The sequence below is a fragment of the Apostichopus japonicus genome, chromosome 17 (genome assembly GCF_037975245.1).
Source record: "Apostichopus japonicus isolate 1M-3 chromosome 17, ASM3797524v1, whole genome shotgun sequence".
NCBI lineage: Eukaryota > Metazoa > Echinodermata > Holothuroidea > Aspidochirotida > Stichopodidae > Apostichopus > Apostichopus japonicus.
Window position 1 is genome coordinate 22802743 of NC_092577.1, and position 15068 is coordinate 22817810.

Genomic DNA, 15068 nt, shown 5'->3' on the forward strand with positions numbered 1-15068 from the left:
AAGGAAAGCGATTTGAAAATCGAATATATTAATAAATAACTCGATTGTTTTTATATATTAGAATTTAATACATATATATGTGAAATATAGATTAACTTAATATATATTAAATACATTCATGTATAATATATACATTAAATCCACTCATCATAACCTACCAAACAACTAGCCTGCATTTCACCTCTTGTAATGTCTACGGCCACATCACGTTCAATATACCGGTTCTCGTCCGATCACCGAAGTCAAGCAACGTAGAGCGCAGTCAGTACTAGGTGGGTGACCGCCTGGGAATACTGGGTGCCGTAGGCTTTTATTTTCACAATTGATAACACTATGTTGCCACGACGATGAGAAATTGAAATGGCCTCCATTGACCTCTTGTTATGTCTACGGCCATATCACGTTGACTATACCGGTTCTCGTCCGATCACCGAAGTCAAGCAACGAAGAGCGCAGTCAGTACTTGGATGGATGACCGCCTGGGAATACTGGGTGTCGTAGGCTTTTATTTTCCTAATTGATAACACTATGTTGCCACGACGATGAGAAATTGAAATGGCCTACATTGACCTCTTGTTATGTCTACGGCCATATCACGTTGACTATACCGGTTCTCGTCCGATCACCGAAGTCAAGCAACGTAGAGCGCAGTCAGTACTTGGATGGGTGACCCCCTGGGAATACTGGGTGCCGTAGGCTTTTATTTTCCTAATTGATAACACTATGTTGCCACGACGATGAAAAATTGAAATGGCCTACATTGACCTCTTGTTATGTCTACGGCCATATCACGTTGACTATACCGGTTCTCGTCCGATCACCGAAGTCAAGCAACGTAGAGCGCAGTCAGTACTTGGATGGGTGACCGCCTGGGAATACTGGGTGTCGTAGGCTGTTATTTTCATAATTGATAACACTATGTTGCCACGACGATGAGAAATTGAAATGGCCTACATTGACCTCTTCTTATGTCTACGGCCACATCACGTTGACTATACCGGTTCTCGTCCGATCACCGAAGTCAAGCAACGTAGAGCGCAGTCAGTACTTGGATGGATGACCGCCTGGGAATACTGGGTGCCGTAGGCCTTTCTTTTTCTAATTAGAACACTGTCTTGCCACAAGGAAAGCGATTTGAAAATCGAATATATTAATAAATAACTCGATTGTTTTTATATATTAGAATTTAATACATATATATGTGAAATATAGATTAACTTAATATATATTAAATACATTCATGTATAATATATACATTAAATCCACTCATCATAACCTACCAAACAACTAGCCTGCATTTCACCTCTTGTAATGTCTACGGCCACATCACGTTCAATATACCGGTTCTCGTCCGATCAGGTAAGTCAAGCAACGTAGAGCGCAGTCAGTACTAAGGTGGGTGACCGCCTGGGAATACTGGGTGCCGTAGGCTTTTATTTTCACAATTGATAACACTATGTTGCCACGACGATGAGAAATTGAAATGGCCTCCATTGACCTCTTCTTATGTCTACGGCCATATCACGTTGACTATACCGGTTCTCGTCCGATCAGGTAAGTCAAGCAACGTAGAGCGCAGTCAGTACTTGGATGGGTGACCGCCTGGGAATACTGGGTGCCGTAGGCTTTTATTTTCCTAATTGATAACACTATGTTGCCACGACGATGAGAAATTGAAATGGCCTACATTGACCTCTTGTTATGTCTACGGCCATATCACGTTGACGATACCGGTTCTCGTCCGATCACCGAAGTCAAGCAACGTAGAGCGCAGTCAGTACTGGGTGCCGTAGGCTTTTATTTTCCCAATTGATAACACTATGTTGCCACGACGATGAGAAAGTGAAATGGCCTACATTGACCTCTTGTTATGTCTACGGCCATATCACGTTGACTATACCGGTTCTCGTCCGATCACCGAAGTCAAGCAACGTAGAGCGCAGTCAGTACTTGGATGGGTGACCGCCTGGGAATACTGGGTGCCGTAGGCTTTTATTTTCCTAATTGATAACACTATGTTGCCACGACGATGAAAAATTGAAATGGCCTACATTGACCTCTTGTTATGTCTACGGCCATATCACGTTGACTATACCGGTTCTCGTCCGATCACCGAAGTCAAGCAACGTAGAGCGCAGTCAGTACTTGGATGGGTGACCGCCTGGGAATACTGGGTGTCGTAGGCTGTTATTTTCATAATTGATAACACTATGTTGCCACGACGATGAGAAATTGAAATGGCCTACATTGACCTCTTCTTATGTCTACGGCCACATCACGTTGACTATACCGGTTCTCGTCCGATCACCGAAGTCAAGCAACGTAGAGCGCAGTCAGTACTTGGATGGATGACCGCCTGGGAATACTGGGTGCCGTAGGCCTTTCTTTTTCTAATTAGAACACTGTCTTGCCACAAGGAAAGCGATTTGAAAATCGAATATATTAATAAATAACTCGATTGTTTTTATATATTAGAATTTAATACATATATATGTGAAATATAGATTAACTTAATATATATTAAATACATTCATGTATAATATATACATTAAATCCACTCATCATAACCTACCAAACAACTAGCCTGCATTTCACCTCTTGTAATATCTACGGCCACATCACGTTCAATATACCGGTTCTCGTCCGATCACCGAAGTCAAGCAACGTAGAGCGCAGTCAGTACTAAGGTGGGTGACCGCCTGGGAATACTGGGTGCCGTAGGCTTTTATTTTCACAATTGATAACACTATGTTGCCACGACGATGAGAAATTGAAATGGCCTCCATTGACCTCTTCTTATGTCTACGGCCATATCACGTTGACTATACCGGTTCTCGTCCGATCACCGAAGTCAAGCAACGTAGAGCGCAGTCAGTACTTGGATGGGTGACCGCCTGGGAATACTGGGTGCCGTAGGCCTTCCTTTTCCTAATTAGAACACTGTCTTGCCACAAGGAAAGCGATTTGAAAATCGAATATATTAATAAATAACTCGATTGTTTTTATATATTAGAATTTAATACATATATATGTGAAATATAGATTAACTTAATATGTATTAAATACATTCATGTATAATATATACATTAAATCCACTCATCATAACCTACCAAACAACTAGCCTGCATTTCACCTCTTGTAATGTCTACCGCCACATCACGTTCAATATACCGGTTCTCGTCCGATCAGGTAAGTCAAGCAACGTAGAGCGCAGTCAGTACTAAGGTGGGTGACCGCCTGGGAATACTGGGTGCCGTAGGCTTTTATTTTCACAATTGATAACACTATGTTGCCACGACGATGAGAAATTGAAATGGCCTCCATTGACCTCTTCTTATGTCTACGGCCATATCACGTTGACTATACCGGTTTTCGTCCGATCACCGAAGTCAAGCAACGTAGAGCGCAGTCAGTACTTGGATGGGTGACCGCCTGGGAATACTGGGTGCAGTAGGCTTTTATTTTCCTAATTGATAACACTATGTTGCCACGACGATGAGAAATTGAAATGGCCTACATTGACCTCTTGTTATGTCTACGGCCATATCACGTTGACTATACCGGTTCTCGTCCGATCACCGAAGTCAAGCAACGTAGAGCGCAGTCAGTACTAAGGTGGGTGACCGCCTGGGAATACTGGGTGCCGTAGGCTTTTATTTTCACAATTGATAACACTATGTTGCCACGACGATGAGAAATTGAAATGGCCTCCATTGACCTCTTGTTATGTCTACGGCCATATCACGTTGACTATACCGGTTCTCGTCCGATGACCGAAGTCAAGCAACGTAGAGCGCAGTCAGTACTTGGATGGGTGACCGCCTGGGAATACTGGGTGCCGTAGGCTTTTATTTTCCTAATTGATAACACTATGTTGCCACGACGATGAAAAATTGAAATGGCCTACATTGACCTCTTGTTTTGTCTACGGCCATATCACGTTGACTATACCGGTTCTCGTCCGATCACCGAAGTCAAGCAACGTAGAGCGCAGTCAGTACTTGGATGGGTGACCGCCTGGGAATACTGGGTGTCGTAGGCTGTTATTTTCCTAATTGATAACACTATGTTGCCACGACGATGAGAAATTGAAATGGCCTACATTGACCTCTTGTTATGTCTACGGCCATATCACGTTGACTATACCGGTTCTCGTCCGATCACCGAAGTCAAGCAACGTAGAGCGCAGTCAGTACTTGGATGGGTGACCGCCTGGGAATACTGGGTGCCGTAGGCCTTTCTTTTTCTAATTAGAACACTGTCTTGCCACAAGGAAAGCGATTTGAAAATCGAATATATTAATAAATAACTCGATTGTTTTTATATATTAGAATTTAATACATATATATGTGAAATATAGATTAACTTAATATATATTAAATACATTCATGTATAATATATACATTAAATCCACTCATCATAACCTACCAAACAACTAGCCTGCATTTCACCTCTTGTAATGTCTACGGCCACATCACGTTCAATATACCGGTTCTCGTCCGATCAGGTAAGTCAAGCAACGTAGAGCGCAGTCAGTACTAAGGTGGGTGACCGCCTGGTAATACTGGGTGCCGTAGGCTTTTATTTTCACAATTGATAACACTATGTTGCCACGACGATGAGAAATTGAAATGGCCTCCATTGACCTCTTGTTATGTCTACGGCCATATCACGTTGACTATACCGGTTCTCGTCCGATCACCGAAGTCAAGCAACGTAGAGCGCAGTCAGTACTTGGATGGGTGACCGCCTGGGAATTCTGGGTGCAGTAGGCTTTTATTTTCCTAATTGATAACACTATGTTGCCACGACGATGAGAAATTGAAATGGCCTACATTGACCTCTTGTTATGTCTACGGCCATATCACGTTGACTATACCGGTTCTCGTCCGATCACCGAAGTCAAACAACGTAGAGCGCAGTCAGTACTTGGATGGGTGACCGCCTGGGAATACTGGGTGCCGTAGGCCTTTCTTTTTCTAATTAGAACACTGTCTTGCCACAAGGAAAGCGATTTGAAAATCGAATATATTAATAAATAACTCGATTGTTTTCATATATTAGAATTTAATACATATATATGTGAAATATAGATTAACTTAATATATATTAAATACATTCATGTATAATATATACATTAAATCCACTCATCATAACCTACCAAACAACTAGCCTGCATTTCACCTCTTGTAATGTCTACGGCCACATCACGTTCAATATACCGGTTCTCGTCCGATCAGGTAAGTCAAGCAACGTAGAGCGCAGTTAGTACTAAGGTGGGTGACCGCCTGGGAATACTGGGTGCCGTAGGCCTTCCTTTTCCTAATTAGAACACTGTCTTGCCACAAGGAAAGCGATTTGAAAATCGAATATATTAATAAATAACTCGATTGTTTTTATATATTAGAATTTAATACATATATATGTGAAATATAGATTAACTTAATATATATTAAATACATTCATGTATAATATATACATTAAATCCACTCATCATAACCTACCAAACAACTAGCCTGCATTTCACCTCTTGTAATGTCTACGGCCACATCACGTTCAATATACCGGTTCTCGTCCGATCACCGAAGTCAAGCAACGTAGAACGCAGTCAGTACTAAGGTGGGTGACCGCCTGGGAATAATGGGTGCCGTAGGCTTTTATTTTCCTAATTGATAACACTATGTTGCCACGACGATGAAAAATTGAAATGGCCTACATTGACCTCTTGTTATGTCTACGGCCATATCACGTTGACTATACCGGTTCTCGTCCGATCACCGAAGTCAAGCAACGTAGAGCGCAGTCAGTACTTGGATGGGTGACCGCCTGGGAATACTGGGTGCCGTAGGCCTTTCTTTTTCTAATTAGAACACTGTCTTGCCACAAGGAAAGCGATTTGAAAATCGAATATATTAATAAATAACTCGATTGTTTTTATATATTAGAATTTAATACATATATATGTGAAATATAGATTAACTTAATATATATTAAATACATTCATGTATAATATATACATTAAATCCACTCATCATAACCTACCAAACAACTAGCCTGCATTTCACCTCTTGTAATGTCTACGGCCACATCACGTTCAATATACCGGTTCTCGTCCGATCAGGTAAGTCAAGCAAGGTAGAGCGCAGTCAGTACTAAGGTGGGTGACCGCCTGGGAATACTGGGTGCCGTAGGCTTTTATTTTCACAATTGATAACACTATGTTGCCACGACGATGAGAAATTGAAATGTCCTACATTGACCTCTTGTTATGTCTACGGCCATATCACGTTGACTATACCGGTTCTCGTCCGATCACCGAAGTCAAGCAACGTAGAGCGCAGTCAGTACTTGGATGGGTGACCGCCTGGGAATACTGGGTGCCGTAGGCTTTTATTTTCCTAATTGATAACACTATGTTGCCACGACGATGAAAAATTGAAATGGCCTACATTGACCTCTTGTTATGTCTACGGCCATATCACGTTGACTATACCGGTTCTCGTCCGATCACCGAAGTCAAGCAACGTAGAGCGCAGTCAGTACTTGGATGGGTGACCGCCTGGGAATACTGGGTGCCGTAGGCTTTTATTTTCCTAATTGATAACACTATGTTGCCACGACGATGAGAAATTGAAATGGCCTACATTGACCTCTTGTCACAAGGAAAGCGATTTGAAAATCGAATATATTTATAAATAACTACTTTGTTTTTATGTATTAGAATTTTATACATATATATGTAAAATATAGATTAACATAATATATATTAAATCCATTCATGTATAATATATATATTAAATCAACTCATCATAACCTACCACACAAGTAGTCTGCATTTCACCTCTTGTTATGTCTACGGCCACATCACGTTGACGATACCGGTTCTCGTCCGATCACCGAAGTCAAGCAACGTAGAGCGCAGTCAGTACTGGGTGCCGTAGGCTTTTATTTTCCCAATTGATAACACTATGTTGCCACGACGATGAGAAATTGAAATGGCCTACATTGTCTTGCCACAAGGAAAGCGATTTGAAAATCGAATATATTTATAAATAACTACTTTGTTTTTATGTATTAGAATTTTATACATATATATGTAAAATATAGATTAACATAATATATATTAAATCCATTCATGTATAATATATATATTAAATCAACTCATCATAACCTACCACACAAGTAGTCTGCATTTCAGCTCTTGTTATGTCTACGGCCACATCACGTTGACGATACCGGTGCTCGTCCGATCACCGAAGTCAAGCAACGTAGAGCGCAGTCAGTACTTGGATGGGTGACCGCCTGGGAATACTAGGTGCCGTAGGCTTTTATTTTCCTAATTGATAACACTATGTTGCCACGACGATGAGAAATTGAAATGGCCTACATTGACCTCTTGTTATGTCTACGGCCATATCACGTTGACGATACCGGTTCTCGTCCGATCACCGAAGTCAAGCAACGTAGAGCGCAGTCAGTACTGGGTGCCGTAGGCTTTTATTTTCCCAATTGATAACACTATGTTGCCACGACGATGAGAAAGTGAAATGGCCTACATTGACCTCTTGTTATGTCTACGGCCATAACACGTTGACTATACCGGTTCTCGTCCGATCACCGAAGTCAAGCAACGTAGAGCGCAGTCAGTACTTGGATGGATGACCGCCTGGGAATACTGGGTGCCGTAGGCCTTTCTTTTTCTAATTAGAACACTGTCTTGCCACAAGGAAAGCGATTTGAAAATCGAATATATTAATAAATAACTCGATTGTTTTTATATATTAGAATTTAATACATATATATGTGAAATATAGATTAACTTAATATATATTAAATACATTCATGTATAATATATACATTAAATCCACTCATCATAACCTACCAAACAACTACCCTGCATTTCACCTCTTGTAATGTCTACGGCCACATCTCACGTTCAATATACCGGTTCTCGTCCGATCAGGTAAGTCAAGTAACGTAGAGCGCAGTCAGTACTAAGGTGGGTGACCGCCTGGGAATACTGGGTGCCGTAGGCTTTTATTTTCACAATTGATAACACTATGTTGCCACGACGATGAGAAATTGAAATGGCCTCCATTGACCTCTTCTTATGTCTACGGCAATATCACGTTGACTATACCGGTTCTCGTCCGATCACCGAAGTCAAGCAACGTAGAGCGCAGTCAGTACTTGGATGGGTGACCGCCTAGGAATACTGGGTGCCGTAGGCTTTTACTTTCCTAATTGATAACACTATGTTGCCACGACGATGAGAAAGTGAAATGGCCTACATTGACCTCTTATGTAAACGGCCATATCACGTTGACTATACCGGTTCTCGTCCGATCACCGAAGTCAAGCAACGTAGAGCGCAGTCAGTACTTGGATGGGTGACCGCCTGGGAATACTGGGTGCCGTAGGCCTTCCTTTTCCTAATAAGAACACTGTCTTGCCACAAGGAAAGCGATTTGAAAATCGAATATATTAATAAATAACTCGATTGTTTTTATATATTAGAATTTAATACATATATATGTGAAATATAGATTAACCTAATATATATTAAATACATTCATGTATAATATATACAATAAATCCACTCATCATAACCTACCAAACAACTAGCCTGCATTTCACCTCTTGTAATGTCTACGGCCACATCACGTTCAATATACCGGTTCTCGTCCGATCAGGTAAGTCAAGCAACGTAGAGCGCAGTCAGTACTAAGGTGGGTGACCGCCTGGGAATACTGGGTGCCGTAGGCTTTTATTTTCCTAATTGATAACACTATGTTGCCACGACGATGAAAAATTGAAATGGCCTACATTGACCTCTTGTTATGTCTACGGCCATATCACGTTGACTATACCGGTTCACGTCCGATCACCGAAGTCAAGCAACGTAGAGCGCAGTCAGTACTTGGATGGGTGACCGCCTGGGAATACTGGGTGCCGTAGGCTTTTATTTTCCTAATTGATAACACTATGTTGCCACGACGATGAGAAAGTGAAATGGCCTACATTGACCTCTTATGTAAACGGCCATATCACGTTGACTATACCGGTTCTCGTCCGATCACCGAAGTCAAGCAACGTAGAGCGCAGTCAGTACTTGGATGGGTGACCGCCTGAGAATACTGGGTGCCGTAGGCCTTTCTTTTTCTAATTAGAACACTGTCTTGCCACAAGGAAAGCGATTTGAAAATCGAATATATTAATAAATAACTCGATTGTTTTTATATATTAGAATTTAATACATATATATGTGAAATATAGATTAACTTAATATATATTAAATACATTCATGTATAATATATATATTAAATCAACTCATCATAACCTACCACACAAGTAGTCTGCCTTTCACCTCTTGTTATGTCTACGGCCACATCACGTTGACGATACCGGTTCTCGTCCGATCACCGAAGTCAAGCAACGTAGAGCGCAGTCAGTACTGGGTGCCGTAGGCTTTTATTTTCCCAAGTGATAACACTATGTTGCCACGACGATGAGAAATTGAAATGGCCTACATTGTCTTGCCACACGGAAAGCGATTTGAAAATCGAATATATTTATAAATAACTACTTTGTTTTTATGTATTAGAATTTTATACATATATATGTAAAATATAGATTAACATAATATATATTAAATCCATTCATGTATAATATATATATTAAATCAACTCATCATAACCTACCACACAAGTAGTCTGCATTTCACCTCTTGTAATGTCTACGGCCACATCACGTTGACGATACCGGTGCTCGTCCGATCACCGAAGTCAAGCAACGTAGAGCGCAGTCAGTACTTGGATGGGTGACCGCCTGGGAATACTGGGTGCCGTAGGCTTTTATTTTCCTAATTGATAACACTATGTTGCCACGACGATGAGAAATTGAAATGGCCTACATTGACCTCTTGTTATGTCTACGGCCATATCACGTTGACGATACCGGTTCTCGTCCGATCACCGAAGTCAAGCAACGTAGAGCGCAGTCAGAGCTGGGTGCCGTAGGCTTTTATTTTCCCAATTGATAACACTATGTTGCCACGACGATGAGAAAGTGAAATGGCCTACATTGACCTCTTGTTATGTCTACGGCCATATCACGTTGACTATACCGGTTCTCGTCCGATCACCGAAGTCAAGCAACGTAGAGCGCAGTCAGTACTTGGATGGGTGACCGCCTGGGAATACTGGGTGCCGTAGGCCTTTCTTTTTCTAATTAGAACACTGTCTTGCCACAAGGAAAGCGATTTGAAAATCGAATATATTAATAAATAACTCGATTGTTTTTATATATTAGAATTTAATACATATATATGTGAAATATAGATTAACTTAATATATATTAAATACATTCATGTATAATATATACATTAAATCCACTCATCATAACCTACCAAACAACTAGCCTGCATTTCACCTCTTGTAATGTCTACGGCCACATCACGTTCAATATACCGGTTCTCGTCCGATCAGGTAAGTCAAGCAACGTAGAGCGCAGTCAGTACTAAGGTGGGTGACCGCCTGGGAATACTGGGTGCCGTAGGCTTTTATTTTCACAATTGATAACACTATGTTGCCACGACGATGAGAAATTGAAATGGCCTCCATTGACCTCTTCTTATGTCTACGGCCATATCACGTTGACTATACCGGTTCTCGTCCGATCACCGAAGTCAAGCAACGTAGAGCGCAGTCAGTACTTGGATGGGTGACCGCCTGGGAATACTGGGTGCCGTAGGCTTTTATTTTCCTAATTGATAACACTATGTTGCCACGACGATGAGAAATTGAAATGGCCTACATTGACCTCTTGTTATGTCTACGGCCATATCACGTTGACGATACCGGTTCTCGTCCGATCACCGAAGTCAAGCAACGTAGAGCGCAGTCAGTACTGGGTGCCGTAGGCTTTTATTTTCCCAATTGATAACACTATGTTGCCACGACGATGAGAAAGTGAAATGGCCTACGTTGACCTCTTCTTATGTCTACGGCCATATCAGGTTGACTATACCGGTTCTCGTCCGATCACCGAAGTCAAGCAACGTAGAGCGCAGTCAGTACTTGGATGGGTGACCGCCTGGGAATACTGGGTGCCGTAGGCCTTTCTTTTTCTAATTAGAACACTGTCTTGCCACAAGGAAAGCGATTTGAAAATCGAATATATTAATAAATAACTCGATTGTTTTTATATATTAGAATTTAATACATATATATGTGAAATATAGATTAACTTAATATATATTAAATACATTCATGTATAATATATACATTAAATCCACTCATCATAACCTACCAAACAACTAGCCTGCATTTCACCTCTTGTAATGTCTACGGCCACATCTCACGTTCAATATACCGGTTCTCGTCCGATCAGGTAAGTCAAGTAACGTAGAGCGCAGTCAGTACTTGGATGGGTGACCGCCTGGGAATACTGGGTGCCGTAGGCTTTTACTTTCCTAATTGATAACACTATGTTGCCACGACGATGAGAAAGTGAAATGGCCTACATTGACCTCTTATGTAAACGGCCATATCACGTTGACTATACCGGTTCTCGTCCGATCACCGAAGTCAAGCAACGTAGAGCGCAGTCAGTACTTGGATGGGTGACCGCCTGGGAATACTGGGTGCCGTAGGCCTTACTTTTCCTAATTAGAACACTGTCTTGCCACAAGGAAAGCGATTTGAAAATCGAATATATTAATAAATAACTCGATTGTTTTTATATATTAGAATTTAATACATATATATGTGAAATATAGATTAACTTAATATATATTAAATACATTCATGTATAATATATACATTAAATACACTCATCATAACCTACCAAACAACTAGCCTGCATTTCACCTCTTGTAATGTCTACGGCCACATCACGTTCAATATACCGGTTCTCGTCCGATCAGGTAAGTCAAGCAACGTAGAGCGCAGTCAGTACTAAGGTGGGTGACCGCCTGGGAATACTGGGTGCCGTAGGCTTTTATTTTCACAATTGATAACACTATGTTGCCACGACGATGAGAAAGTGAAATGGCCTACATTGACCTCTTATGTAAACGGCCATATCACGTTGACTATACCGGTTCTCGTCCGATCACCGAAGTCAAGCAACGTAGAGCGCAGTCAGTACTTGGATGGGTGACCGCCTGGGAATACTGGGTGCCGTAGGCCTTCCTTTTCCTAATTAGAACACTGTCTTGCCACAAGGAAAGCGATTTGAAAATCGAATATATTAATAAATAACTCGATTGTTTTTATATATTAGAATTTAATACATATATATGTGAAATATAGATTAACTTAATATATATTAAATACATTCATGTATAATATATACATTAAATACACTCATCATAACCTACCAAACAACTAGCCTGCATTTCACCTCTTGTAATGTCTACGGCAACATCACGTTCAATATACCGGTTCTCGTCCGATCAGGTAAGTCAAGCAACGTAGAGCGCAGTCAGTACTAAGGTGGGTGACCGCCTGGGAATACTGGGTGCCGTAGGCTTTTATTTTCACAATTGATAACACTATGTTGCCACGACGATGAAAAATTGAAATGGCCTACATTGACCTCTTGTTATGTCTACGGCCATATCACGTTGACTATACCGGTTCTCGTCCGATCACCGAAGTCAAGCAACGAAGAGCGCAGTCAGTACTTGGATGGATGACCGCCTGGGAATACTGGGTGTCGTAGGCTTTTATTTTCCTAATTGATAACACTATGTTGCCACGACGATGAGAAATTCAAATGGCCTACATTGACCTCTTGTTATGTCTACGGCCATATCACGTTGACTATACCGGTTCTCGTCCGATCACCGAAGTCAAGCAACGTAGAGCGCAGTCAGTACTTGGATGGGTGACCCCCTGGGAATACTGGGTGCCGTAGGCTTTTATTTTCCTAATTGATAACACTATGTTGCCACGACGATGAAAAATTGAAATGGCCTACATTGACCTCTTGTTATGTCTACGGCCATATCACGTTGACTATACCGGTTCTCGTCCGATCACCGAAGTCAAGCAACGTAGAGCGCAGTCAGTACTTGGATGGGTGACCGCCTGGGAATACTGGGTGCCGTAGGCTTTTATTTTCCTAATTGATAACACTATGTTGCCACGACGATGAGAAATTGAAATGGCCTACATTGACCTCTTGTCACAAGGAAAGCGATTTGAAAATCGAATATATTTATAAATAACTACTTTGTTTTTATGTATTAGAATTTTATACATATATATGTAAAATATAGATTAACATAATATATATTAAATCCATTCATGTATAATATATATATTAAATCAACTCATCATAACCTACCACACAAGTAGTCTGCATTTCACCTCTTGTTATGTCTACGGCCACATCACGTTGACGATACCGGTTCTCGTCCGATCACCGAAGTCAAGCAACGTAGAGCGCAGTCAGTACTGGGTGCCGTAGGCTTTTATTTTCCCAATTGATAACACTATGTTGCCACGACGATGAGAAATTGAAATGGCCTACATTGTCTTGCCACAAGGAAAGCGATTTGAAAATCGAATATATTTATAAATAACTACTTTGTTTTTATGTATTAGAATTTTATACATATATATGTAAAATATAGATTAACATTATATATATTAAATCCATTCATGTATAATATATATATTAAATCAACTCATCATAACCTACCACACAAGTAGTCTGCATTTCACCTCTTGTAATGTCTACGGCCACATCACGTTGACGATACCGGTGCTCGTCCGATCACCGAAGTCAAGCAACGTAGAGCGCAGTCAGTACTTGGATGGGTGACCGCCTGGGAATACTGGGTGCCGTAGGCTTTTATTTTCCTAATTGATAACACTATGTTGCCACGACGATGAGAAATTGAAATGGCCTACATTGACCTCTTGTTATGTCTACGGCCATATCACGTTGACGATACCGGTTCTTGTCCGATCACCGAAGTCAAGCAACGTAGAGCGCAGTCAGTACTGGGTGCCGTAGGCTTTTATTTTCCCAATTGATAACACTATGTTGCCACGACGATGAGAAAGTGAAATGGCCTACATTGACCTCTTGTTATGTCTACGGCCATATCACGTTGACTATACCGGTTCTCGTCCGATCACCGAAGTCAAGCAACGTAGAGCGCAGTCAGTACTTGGATGGGTGACCGCCTGGGAATACTGGGTGCCGTAGGCCTTTCTTTTTCTAATTAGAACACTGTCTTGCCACAAGGAAAGCGATTTGAAAATCGAATATATTAATAAATAACTCGATTGTTTTTATATATTAGAATTTAATACATATATATGTGAAATATAGATTAACTTAATATATATTAAATACATTCATGTATAATATATACATTAAATCCACTCATCATAACCTACCAAACAACTAGCCTGCATTTCACCTCTTGTAATGTCTACGGCCACATCTCAAGTTCAATATACCGGTTCTCGTCCGATCAGGTAAGTCAAGTAACGTAGAGCGCAGTCAGTACTAAGGTGGGTGACCGCCTGGGAATACTGGGTGCCGTAGGCTTTTATTTTCACAATTGATAACACTATGTTGCCACGACGATGAGAAATTGAAATGGCCTCCATTGACCTCTTCTTATGTCTACGGCCATATCACGTTGACTATACCGGTTCTCGTTCGATCACCGAAGTCAAGCAACGTAGAGCGCAGTCAGTACTTGGATGGGTGACCGCCTGGGAATACTGGGTGCCGTAGGCTTTTATTTTCCTAATTGATAACACTATGTTGCCACGACGATGAAAAATTGAAATGGCCTACATTGACCTCTTGTTATGTCTACGGCCATATCACGTTGACTATACCGGTTCTCGTCCGATCACCGAAGTCAAGCAACGTAGAGCGCAGTCAGTACTTGGATGGGTGACCGCCTGGGAATACTGGGTGTCGTAGGCTGTTATTTTCCTAATTGATAACACTATGTTGCCACGACGATGAGAAATTGAAATGGCCTGCATTGTCTTGCCACAAGGAAAGCGATTTGAAAATCGAATATATTTATA

At 41.1% G+C, this 15068-nt stretch overlaps 29 non-coding genes and 22 pseudogenes across 29 annotated transcripts; all 51 read left to right on the forward strand.

The window, feature by feature from the left end:
* Positions 1-191: 191 nt before the first annotated feature.
* LOC139956900 (5S ribosomal RNA) lies at positions 192-309 on the forward strand (annotated as a pseudogene).
* Positions 310-385: 76 nt separating this feature from the next.
* LOC139956711 (5S ribosomal RNA) lies at positions 386-504 on the forward strand (annotated as a pseudogene).
* A 76-nt stretch (positions 505-580) lies between these two features.
* LOC139955024 (5S ribosomal RNA) lies at positions 581-699 on the forward strand. Its single transcript, XR_011788278.1, has one exon. It is a non-coding gene; the product is annotated as a 5S ribosomal RNA (ribosomal RNA).
* A 76-nt stretch (positions 700-775) lies between these two features.
* Positions 776-894, forward strand: LOC139955187 (5S ribosomal RNA). Its single transcript, XR_011788436.1, has one exon. It is a non-coding gene; the product is annotated as a 5S ribosomal RNA (ribosomal RNA).
* Positions 895-970: 76 nt separating this feature from the next.
* On the forward strand, positions 971-1089 carry LOC139956004 (5S ribosomal RNA). The gene has a single exon (XR_011789229.1). It is a non-coding gene; the product is annotated as a 5S ribosomal RNA (ribosomal RNA).
* A 224-nt stretch (positions 1090-1313) lies between these two features.
* LOC139957550 (5S ribosomal RNA) lies at positions 1314-1432 on the forward strand (annotated as a pseudogene).
* A 76-nt stretch (positions 1433-1508) lies between these two features.
* Positions 1509-1627, forward strand: LOC139957407 (5S ribosomal RNA; annotated as a pseudogene).
* Positions 1628-1872: 245 nt separating this feature from the next.
* On the forward strand, positions 1873-1991 carry LOC139957034 (5S ribosomal RNA). Its single transcript, XR_011789441.1, has one exon. It is a non-coding gene; the product is annotated as a 5S ribosomal RNA (ribosomal RNA).
* Positions 1992-2067: 76 nt separating this feature from the next.
* Positions 2068-2186, forward strand: LOC139955188 (5S ribosomal RNA). The gene has a single exon (XR_011788437.1). It is a non-coding gene; the product is annotated as a 5S ribosomal RNA (ribosomal RNA).
* Positions 2187-2262: 76 nt separating this feature from the next.
* On the forward strand, positions 2263-2381 carry LOC139956005 (5S ribosomal RNA). Its single transcript, XR_011789230.1, has one exon. It is a non-coding gene; the product is annotated as a 5S ribosomal RNA (ribosomal RNA).
* A 224-nt stretch (positions 2382-2605) lies between these two features.
* Positions 2606-2724, forward strand: LOC139956845 (5S ribosomal RNA; annotated as a pseudogene).
* A 76-nt stretch (positions 2725-2800) lies between these two features.
* Positions 2801-2919, forward strand: LOC139955044 (5S ribosomal RNA). Its single transcript, XR_011788297.1, has one exon. It is a non-coding gene; the product is annotated as a 5S ribosomal RNA (ribosomal RNA).
* A 224-nt stretch (positions 2920-3143) lies between these two features.
* LOC139957766 (5S ribosomal RNA) lies at positions 3144-3262 on the forward strand (annotated as a pseudogene).
* A 76-nt stretch (positions 3263-3338) lies between these two features.
* LOC139956805 (5S ribosomal RNA) lies at positions 3339-3457 on the forward strand (annotated as a pseudogene).
* Positions 3458-3533: 76 nt separating this feature from the next.
* LOC139955083 (5S ribosomal RNA) lies at positions 3534-3652 on the forward strand. The gene has a single exon (XR_011788334.1). It is a non-coding gene; the product is annotated as a 5S ribosomal RNA (ribosomal RNA).
* Positions 3653-3728: 76 nt separating this feature from the next.
* LOC139956095 (5S ribosomal RNA) lies at positions 3729-3847 on the forward strand. The gene has a single exon (XR_011789319.1). It is a non-coding gene; the product is annotated as a 5S ribosomal RNA (ribosomal RNA).
* A 76-nt stretch (positions 3848-3923) lies between these two features.
* Positions 3924-4042, forward strand: LOC139955189 (5S ribosomal RNA). Its single transcript, XR_011788438.1, has one exon. It is a non-coding gene; the product is annotated as a 5S ribosomal RNA (ribosomal RNA).
* Positions 4043-4118: 76 nt separating this feature from the next.
* LOC139955055 (5S ribosomal RNA) lies at positions 4119-4237 on the forward strand. The gene has a single exon (XR_011788308.1). It is a non-coding gene; the product is annotated as a 5S ribosomal RNA (ribosomal RNA).
* A 224-nt stretch (positions 4238-4461) lies between these two features.
* On the forward strand, positions 4462-4580 carry LOC139957773 (5S ribosomal RNA; annotated as a pseudogene).
* A 76-nt stretch (positions 4581-4656) lies between these two features.
* LOC139956019 (5S ribosomal RNA) lies at positions 4657-4775 on the forward strand. The gene has a single exon (XR_011789243.1). It is a non-coding gene; the product is annotated as a 5S ribosomal RNA (ribosomal RNA).
* A 76-nt stretch (positions 4776-4851) lies between these two features.
* On the forward strand, positions 4852-4970 carry LOC139955089 (5S ribosomal RNA). The gene has a single exon (XR_011788341.1). It is a non-coding gene; the product is annotated as a 5S ribosomal RNA (ribosomal RNA).
* Positions 4971-5194: 224 nt separating this feature from the next.
* LOC139957465 (5S ribosomal RNA) lies at positions 5195-5313 on the forward strand (annotated as a pseudogene).
* A 224-nt stretch (positions 5314-5537) lies between these two features.
* LOC139957076 (5S ribosomal RNA) lies at positions 5538-5656 on the forward strand (annotated as a pseudogene).
* A 76-nt stretch (positions 5657-5732) lies between these two features.
* LOC139955068 (5S ribosomal RNA) lies at positions 5733-5851 on the forward strand. The gene has a single exon (XR_011788320.1). It is a non-coding gene; the product is annotated as a 5S ribosomal RNA (ribosomal RNA).
* Positions 5852-6075: 224 nt separating this feature from the next.
* LOC139957721 (5S ribosomal RNA) lies at positions 6076-6194 on the forward strand (annotated as a pseudogene).
* A 76-nt stretch (positions 6195-6270) lies between these two features.
* LOC139957046 (5S ribosomal RNA) lies at positions 6271-6389 on the forward strand. Its single transcript, XR_011789443.1, has one exon. It is a non-coding gene; the product is annotated as a 5S ribosomal RNA (ribosomal RNA).
* A 76-nt stretch (positions 6390-6465) lies between these two features.
* On the forward strand, positions 6466-6584 carry LOC139957057 (5S ribosomal RNA). Its single transcript, XR_011789444.1, has one exon. It is a non-coding gene; the product is annotated as a 5S ribosomal RNA (ribosomal RNA).
* A 624-nt stretch (positions 6585-7208) lies between these two features.
* LOC139956760 (5S ribosomal RNA) lies at positions 7209-7327 on the forward strand (annotated as a pseudogene).
* Positions 7328-7572: 245 nt separating this feature from the next.
* On the forward strand, positions 7573-7691 carry LOC139956696 (5S ribosomal RNA; annotated as a pseudogene).
* Positions 7692-8112: 421 nt separating this feature from the next.
* On the forward strand, positions 8113-8231 carry LOC139955930 (5S ribosomal RNA). The gene has a single exon (XR_011789156.1). It is a non-coding gene; the product is annotated as a 5S ribosomal RNA (ribosomal RNA).
* Positions 8232-8304: 73 nt separating this feature from the next.
* On the forward strand, positions 8305-8423 carry LOC139956048 (5S ribosomal RNA). Its single transcript, XR_011789272.1, has one exon. It is a non-coding gene; the product is annotated as a 5S ribosomal RNA (ribosomal RNA).
* A 224-nt stretch (positions 8424-8647) lies between these two features.
* On the forward strand, positions 8648-8766 carry LOC139957551 (5S ribosomal RNA; annotated as a pseudogene).
* A 76-nt stretch (positions 8767-8842) lies between these two features.
* LOC139955104 (5S ribosomal RNA) lies at positions 8843-8961 on the forward strand. The gene has a single exon (XR_011788357.1). It is a non-coding gene; the product is annotated as a 5S ribosomal RNA (ribosomal RNA).
* Positions 8962-9034: 73 nt separating this feature from the next.
* On the forward strand, positions 9035-9153 carry LOC139956551 (5S ribosomal RNA; annotated as a pseudogene).
* A 581-nt stretch (positions 9154-9734) lies between these two features.
* Positions 9735-9853, forward strand: LOC139956881 (5S ribosomal RNA; annotated as a pseudogene).
* A 245-nt stretch (positions 9854-10098) lies between these two features.
* Positions 10099-10217, forward strand: LOC139955080 (5S ribosomal RNA). Its single transcript, XR_011788331.1, has one exon. It is a non-coding gene; the product is annotated as a 5S ribosomal RNA (ribosomal RNA).
* A 224-nt stretch (positions 10218-10441) lies between these two features.
* LOC139957552 (5S ribosomal RNA) lies at positions 10442-10560 on the forward strand (annotated as a pseudogene).
* A 76-nt stretch (positions 10561-10636) lies between these two features.
* LOC139957068 (5S ribosomal RNA) lies at positions 10637-10755 on the forward strand. The gene has a single exon (XR_011789445.1). It is a non-coding gene; the product is annotated as a 5S ribosomal RNA (ribosomal RNA).
* A 245-nt stretch (positions 10756-11000) lies between these two features.
* LOC139955889 (5S ribosomal RNA) lies at positions 11001-11119 on the forward strand. The gene has a single exon (XR_011789116.1). It is a non-coding gene; the product is annotated as a 5S ribosomal RNA (ribosomal RNA).
* Positions 11120-11343: 224 nt separating this feature from the next.
* On the forward strand, positions 11344-11464 carry LOC139957782 (5S ribosomal RNA; annotated as a pseudogene).
* Positions 11465-11537: 73 nt separating this feature from the next.
* On the forward strand, positions 11538-11656 carry LOC139956049 (5S ribosomal RNA). Its single transcript, XR_011789273.1, has one exon. It is a non-coding gene; the product is annotated as a 5S ribosomal RNA (ribosomal RNA).
* A 224-nt stretch (positions 11657-11880) lies between these two features.
* LOC139957554 (5S ribosomal RNA) lies at positions 11881-11999 on the forward strand (annotated as a pseudogene).
* A 73-nt stretch (positions 12000-12072) lies between these two features.
* Positions 12073-12191, forward strand: LOC139956050 (5S ribosomal RNA). Its single transcript, XR_011789274.1, has one exon. It is a non-coding gene; the product is annotated as a 5S ribosomal RNA (ribosomal RNA).
* A 224-nt stretch (positions 12192-12415) lies between these two features.
* LOC139957712 (5S ribosomal RNA) lies at positions 12416-12534 on the forward strand (annotated as a pseudogene).
* A 76-nt stretch (positions 12535-12610) lies between these two features.
* On the forward strand, positions 12611-12729 carry LOC139956712 (5S ribosomal RNA; annotated as a pseudogene).
* A 76-nt stretch (positions 12730-12805) lies between these two features.
* Positions 12806-12924, forward strand: LOC139955025 (5S ribosomal RNA). The gene has a single exon (XR_011788279.1). It is a non-coding gene; the product is annotated as a 5S ribosomal RNA (ribosomal RNA).
* Positions 12925-13000: 76 nt separating this feature from the next.
* Positions 13001-13119, forward strand: LOC139957079 (5S ribosomal RNA). Its single transcript, XR_011789446.1, has one exon. It is a non-coding gene; the product is annotated as a 5S ribosomal RNA (ribosomal RNA).
* A 624-nt stretch (positions 13120-13743) lies between these two features.
* On the forward strand, positions 13744-13862 carry LOC139956882 (5S ribosomal RNA; annotated as a pseudogene).
* A 245-nt stretch (positions 13863-14107) lies between these two features.
* Positions 14108-14226, forward strand: LOC139955091 (5S ribosomal RNA). The gene has a single exon (XR_011788343.1). It is a non-coding gene; the product is annotated as a 5S ribosomal RNA (ribosomal RNA).
* Positions 14227-14647: 421 nt separating this feature from the next.
* On the forward strand, positions 14648-14766 carry LOC139955069 (5S ribosomal RNA). Its single transcript, XR_011788321.1, has one exon. It is a non-coding gene; the product is annotated as a 5S ribosomal RNA (ribosomal RNA).
* A 76-nt stretch (positions 14767-14842) lies between these two features.
* On the forward strand, positions 14843-14961 carry LOC139955190 (5S ribosomal RNA). The gene has a single exon (XR_011788439.1). It is a non-coding gene; the product is annotated as a 5S ribosomal RNA (ribosomal RNA).
* The last annotated feature ends 107 nt before the right edge of the window (positions 14962-15068 follow it).